Source organism: Triticum aestivum, chromosome 2D, assembly GCF_018294505.1.
Source record: "Triticum aestivum cultivar Chinese Spring chromosome 2D, IWGSC CS RefSeq v2.1, whole genome shotgun sequence".
Taxonomy (NCBI): domain Eukaryota; kingdom Viridiplantae; phylum Streptophyta; class Magnoliopsida; order Poales; family Poaceae; genus Triticum; species Triticum aestivum.
Window position 1 is genome coordinate 46,524,419 of NC_057799.1, and position 6,911 is coordinate 46,531,329.

Here is a 6,911-nt window from a genome sequence, read left to right on the forward strand (position 1 = left end):
ATGTGTCTAGAAACCTGGAAAATAAATTTACCACTCAAATTACTTTGCAAGTTGCAAAACAATATTGGAAATACTCAAAACTACCGAAGGTCATTATTAAAAATAAATCGGTTTTCATATAAGTGCCCATGACTCTGTTTAGCAGCCATTTCCGGCTCTTTGCAAAACCCTAAAGATTTCAGAACTAGTCATTTCCTTTTCTTCTTTTGCAGGAAAGATCTAGTCATTTTCAAGTTGTCAAAAGAGGACAGAGCCTAAATTATTTCAGGGAAATGATAGTGAAGGGGCATAAATAGTGAAATACAGCCATTGAAAGGTCGCACGGGTGGTGGCAATGAGATTGAATGATAGGGCGCTCACTCACTGGAGCACTGTCCTTGACCCTCAGGAACCTCACATCCAGAAATAAGAGAAGAGTGTCTCACCGAGCTCTCACAGCGATTAGGGACTCTCGGCCATCGGATCGGTTTGCTTGATGCGATTCTGGACGTTGGATCGAGAGTAGAAGGAGCTGGGCCGTCGGATCGAACATGAGCTCCTGTAGGAATGAATATATAGTTACCTCCCGTTGTAAAAGATCTCGTGCCACCGCACGTAAATCACGCGCCCCGCCGAGGGCAATCTCGTCTTTTCACGTCCTGCCTCTTCGTGCGTGTTGGGCGCTGGTTGGCCCGTGGTCGGATGAGGCAAGGAAGGCGCCGATTGGGTGAGAACCCTAGCCTCCACCCCCTCCCTTCCCCCCCTCGCGCCGCCTCCCCCATTCTCTCCCGTCGCTGCTGCTCCCCCTCGCGCCGCCTCCCTCATCCTCTCCCGTCGCTGCTACTCCCCCTCGCGCCGCCCCCAGCCTCCTCACCTAGACACGGCGACCATGAGCGCCAGCGAGAGGAGGAAGCACTGGTGCAAAACCGGGCTTTAGCGCCGGTTCGTAAGGGCCTTTAGTGCCGGTTCTGCAACCGGCACTAAAGAGTGGAGACTAAAGCCCCCCCTTTACTACCGGTTTGGAACGAACCGGCGCTAAAGTGACACCACGTGGCACGAGCCAGGCTCGGGTGCTGGTAGACCATTAGTACCGGTTGGTAGCACCAACCGGTACTAAATGTTTGGGGGGGTTTGGTTTTAATTTTTATTTTTCCATTAATTTTGTGTTTTCCATTTAATTCTTTTTTGTTTGCTGGTATTTTACGATACTACATATTGTACACGTTATGCATATATATAAATAGATTTTCTCGTAGAACCGATCATATATATATATATATAATCGAATGTCTCACAACCACCATTAATTATTCACACACACACATGTATATATATACAATTTCTCCTACATGTTGCCTTGTGCCTTCGGAGCACGATGACAAGTGGTTCATGGGGGCGGTAGCGGGTAATAGTATTCTCCTTTGGGATCTATGACCTGGTCGAGCAAAAATCCCGCTATTTTCTCTTGAAGTGCTCGTATGCGCTCCTCTGGTAGGAGCTGGTCCCGCACCTCTTTGAACCGTTAAGAAGGAGATCAATATGCATGTGTATTAGTTGTGTGACTAGATATCGACAATCATGTAAGATTTGTGAATAGTGTTCTGGCAAACGTACCCAGTCCTGTCTATCAGATCTGCTTCTTTCGGACGCCATCATGCGAATGTTCTCGCAAACATAGTATGCACACACTTCAGTCCCCGGCGCCTGCTTCAGGGCCTTTACGAGAATAGAATTTAATCAGATAATAATTAATCAAGCATGTTAATTAATTAATGGTATTGAAACAAGAATTAAAGAGATGGTAGCTAGCTAGCTAGTACTACTTAATTACTTACCTTGGGTCAATACCAACATAGCTTTTGTCGCCATTTTCTTGGAGTCACCTTGATATACTTTGCCCAAGCCCTGCCCGCCGGCAAAGAAAATTAATAAAGGGGTTATTAAAAATAGTTCATATCAGGAAATGACGAACTAAATAGGCCGAGATATAGTTAATAATGATTGAAATAACCTGTCGACTATCCCCTTCACGATGCTGTAGTCACTATCTTTTTTAAGTAGTGAGTCCAATACTTCAACTTTTCCTTCGTCAACTTTAATGTCTAAAAAGATCCGGTGGAAGCTGCATGCGCATACGTTTGCATGTATAAATTAAGCGGGCATGTGCATAACACTAATCAACTATAACCCTAAACCATATACACTTATTAACATCTAGCTAGTAAGCAAAAACAGAATTTGTAGTACAAGACAGTGTGACTCACTCGAAGTTGTAAGGAAGTAGTATATCTTCATTGCTATTGAGGCGCTTCAAGAACTCTATCATGTTTTTCTCTACATCTTGTCTACACCATTCCAATTTCCATGTGTATTCATTAACGGTATTTGGGTCAATGAACCCAATGCCATAGCGTCCAGCTTTTTTTATTTCATACATCTTCATCCTGCATAATACCACAGAAAAGAATATATAGTGAGGATATATAATTACAGGTAATTAATGATCAATCAATGAGCACTAGAGCTAGCTTGAGACTTAAATTACAGAAAGAAATCACTTACAGACAGTAGCAACTGACGATAGATTTGTCGAGTGCATCTTGATTGAATAACTGAAATAGTTCTGAATACTCAACGGACAGAGCTTTCTTATTGAAGTAATGATCTTCCTCGACTTGCACCATGAGGGACTCTCGATTGGAAATCTTGGTAATTTTCATGTACTAATCATGCAATTCATACATTCTCGTTGGGAGGTTCTTGACCTCCTCGGGCTCGACCAAAGGTTGGCCCCGGACATATTTCCGTTTTATTTCCTCCTCTCTAAGCGGCGACATGGGCTCGATATCGAGGAGTTGTCCAACAGTGATCTTGAGCATTTCAGCCTGCATTATATGCTCCTCGGTTATTACCACATCGCCCAGCTCGGGACGTAAACGGTTTGCCCACAATAATATTGGGCGCGTGTATTCTCATGTGTTGTTGGCACAACAAGCGAGGGGGGGGGGGGGTCGACTGCGCCGCCTGTTTTCCCAGCTGGGAACGGTTTTCCCGCATTTTTTGACAGCTGCTTGTTGGCTCGAGCTCGAGCTCGCTTCTTTCTGTAGTCGTGCTTGATGTGCCTTCCTGATTTGGCGCTCATAGTCTGAGTCAACAGGCTTGGGAGCTGGTGGTCTAGCCACACGAATGAAGTGGTCAATCTTTTCCTCAGGCACTTTCTCCCTCGGCGGCGTTGCCGGTTTCGGTCCAAAATGAGCGTCCACTTCGGCCTGCACTATTGCATCGTTTTGCTCCCCGGTCCTGTCGTAAGGCCTCTGAGGAAGAGGAGCGAGGCTGCTTGGACCATATTTATATCGCTTTCTCTGCCTGTACTTAATGTACTACCTCGACTCGTACCGCTACGCACCATAGCTACGGCGTGTCTCTTCTGCGATTACTTAGGCGCCGGAGACAACTGACGTGGCTTAGTTGGAGCAGGAGGAGTGGCCTGACGCTGTCTCGGACTTGAAGCAGGAGGTGTGGCCTGACACGGTGTCGGACTTGAAGCAGGAGGTGTGGCCTGACGCTGTTCCGGACTTGAAGCAGGAGGTGTGGCCTGACACGGTGTCGGACTTGAAACAGGAGGAGTGGCCTGACGCTGTGCCGGACTTGAAGCAGGAGTCTGCTCACACGTTCGTGGACTTGGAGGAGCGGGAGTCTGCTGACACGGTGGCGGACTTCGAGGAGGAGTTGGCAGACGCGGTGTCGGTGGACTTCGAAAGATGATGCAATCCTTTCTCCATAGGATGATACGATGTATGGTCTCTCCCAGTGTGTGCTCATCGTCACCTCCAGGAATGTCAAGCTCTAGCCCCGAATATGGGTCCACCACCTCATCAACCAAGACACGAGCATAGCCCGCTGGAATCGGGGCACAATGGAAGGTTGCTTCGGGGGTAATTGTAAAAGCAACGACGTCCGCCACCTTCATGGATATGTTCTTCATTTTGAAGTGTAGCTCACAGTTAGTGTTCTCTATGATGTCATCCACAGGGTATGTATCCAGCAGTGCGTCGCCCGGGGCGGAACCAACACTGCTTCTCGGCATGGATGGGACGGTGCTATCCAATGCTGGATGATCATCCGCTTGCTGCTGCCGCTGCTGAGACCCCCTTTCCTGGCTAAGTGAGTCGATCTGCTGCTGCTGCTTCTGGAATTTGAGTGCCAAGTCCGTGTGCCTTGCTTCTAGGCCTTGAAGGCGTTCTGCGTCCTGCTTCCTCTGCTCCTCCTCCAGCTTCCTCTTCTTCTCCTCCTCCATCTTCTTTCTTGCACGGGTCCTGTAGTCGTCGTTCCATTCTGAAAAGCCCTCATACCAGGGAATAACGTCCCTTGCCTCGTGTTCTTCCCGGGTGTTCAGGATTTCCCAGGGCGCGCGTAAGCTCGTCGTTCTCTCTGTTGGGCGTGAACACCCCCTTTCGAGCATCTTCTATTGCGTCAAGTAACTTTTGTTCTGCTCCTTTTAGACTTGCCTTCTTCGAAACCAGGCCTGTCTTCGGGTCCAACGCCCCCCATGCGGATAGAACCAAGTTCTGCACCTGGGAGGCCAGCTCCTAGTAACCGGAGTGACCCCTGCATCCTCCTTCTCTTGCTCAGACTTATCCCACTTAGGCATTGTCACCGCGTAGCCACCTGGACCCAGCCTATGGAACTGCGTCTTTTTTGCGGCATTGGCCTTGTTTTTTCTCGACCGTTCCTTAGATAATTCTGATTCCTTGAATTTCACGAAAGCGGGCCAGTGTTCTCTTTGCTTCTCCAGTGTTCTCTTGAATTCTGGAGTCTTCCTTTCTGCAGCGAGGTAGTTGGCCCACACAGTTTTCTTGTGGGTGTTGAATGCAATTGCCATCTTCTTAAGAGCAGCGTCCTTGACTTTCTGCACATCCGCATCAGTGAAATAATCTGGTAGGGTGAAATGTTCCATCAGAGATTCCCAAAGCTTTTGTTTTGCTCTATCCTCGACCCAAGTAACATCTGGGCGTTTAGTTTTTGGCTCTTTCCATTCTTGAATGGAGATAGGGAGTTGGTCCTTCACAAGAACTCCACACTGACGAACGAACTTGTTCGCAATGTTCTTAGGCGTGAGGGGTTCGCCACTAGCTTTGATGGAATCGATGTTGTACTTTACACCCTCCTTCAGCTTTTTTCCCGGGCCGCGCTTTGTCCTGCTGGCTGTAGAAGCAGATTTGCTCGATCCGGAGGGCTTAAAGAAGAAAGATCGATTCGTTAATATATCTTCAAATAAAAAAACATGTGATGATCACTAGATGCCTGCTTATATAAATATACCTCGCCGGTAGTCTTTGTTATTTCAAGATCAACATTATATTCGTCATTATAATCATTGTCCGTGTCATCATAATCATAATCATAGTTCATGACTTCATCAGCTCGGTCGTCGAGATCGAATATCTTATCATCACCCTCCCCGGTATTGTTCAGATATTGGGAGCCGTCATTTGCTTCATTCAGATCATCTCGCCTGTTAGGGCTGCGTATGATCTCGAACAGGGCCTCTTCTCCCTCTCTGCCGGTATTGTCCGCCATAGCTTTTATTTAACTAATACAGAAGAAATATAAAACAATTTAGTATTCAAATTAAAATGCATGGATGCAATCAATAAGGAAAAACTAAATCATATAGTACATAATATGCATCGTCTCGAATAATATATAATCTCGAATACATCGTCTCGAATAATATATAATCTTGAATACATCATTGGCTAGGTAGCTAATAAAGATCGAATACTATAGAAGAATCTAGGCCACTCGCGGTTCCTGGGGCGCGGGCGGTGGACACCCAAAGACAAGGAACCATCACAGGATCATATCTCCGATCATCTACCCAAAGAACCTGCCAGGTATTGAAGAACCTGACGTCCATAGCAGCCATGTAGCGATGGGCGTGCTCGTCCTCCTCCTTGACACGACGACGCACCACCTCCGGCGCGGCCGGCTCCCTCTGCACCGAATGTGGCCCTCGCGAACGCCACCAAAGGAGATCAGGGTCGACGACGGGACCCGAGGCCGGGTTCCACACCAAGCGGCGCCCCCCTCCAGGTAGCACCTCCCACTGCCAGCCCGGCGGAGCCCAATCCCGGACATGGGTCAGCCGGACGTCGTCGCGAACGGGTCGACGGCGAGGATGCGGGCCGGGCATCGTCGAGAACAAATACTATATGCCCGCAAAAAGTAACATCTTTTAAATGATTGGATTGTGATAACTAAAATTCTATATGCAAATTCTAACAATTTGACACTAATCTAATTCATCTAACTAAAACTAATTCTAAAATTTCTAACATTTCTATATATATAACTAACATTTCTATAACATTTCTAATATTTCTATAACTAAAAAACAGAAAAATTGCTAACATTTCTATAAATATTTCTATAACTTAAAAACAGAAAAATTTATAACATTTCTATATAACTAACATTTCTAATATTTCTATAACTAAAAAACAGAAAAAATTCTATAACTAAAAACCTAAAAAACTATATGTGTGTGTGTGTGTGGACATGGCGGCCGGGGCAGGAGCTCACCGGCGAGGCGAGGCGACGAGGGGCGGCGACGGGCGGCGACGACAGGGATGGGGACGGGGCGGTGACGACGGGGACGGGGACGGGCCGGGACGACGGGACGACGGGGCGGGGCGCGGCGACGACGGGGACGGGGCGGGCGGCGACGGGGACGGCCGGGGCGGCGACGACGAGGACGGGGCGGCGATGGGGGCGTCGACGAGGGGTGGCGACGGGGGCGGCGACGGGGGGCGGCGGGCGACGGGGCAGAGGAGAAGAAGCAGATGAGAAACTGAATTTTTTGAAGTGTTTTCTTTTATAGGATGGGCCTAAAGGTCAATTTTGGCCAGGCCAAGCGGCGGGAAGTGCCC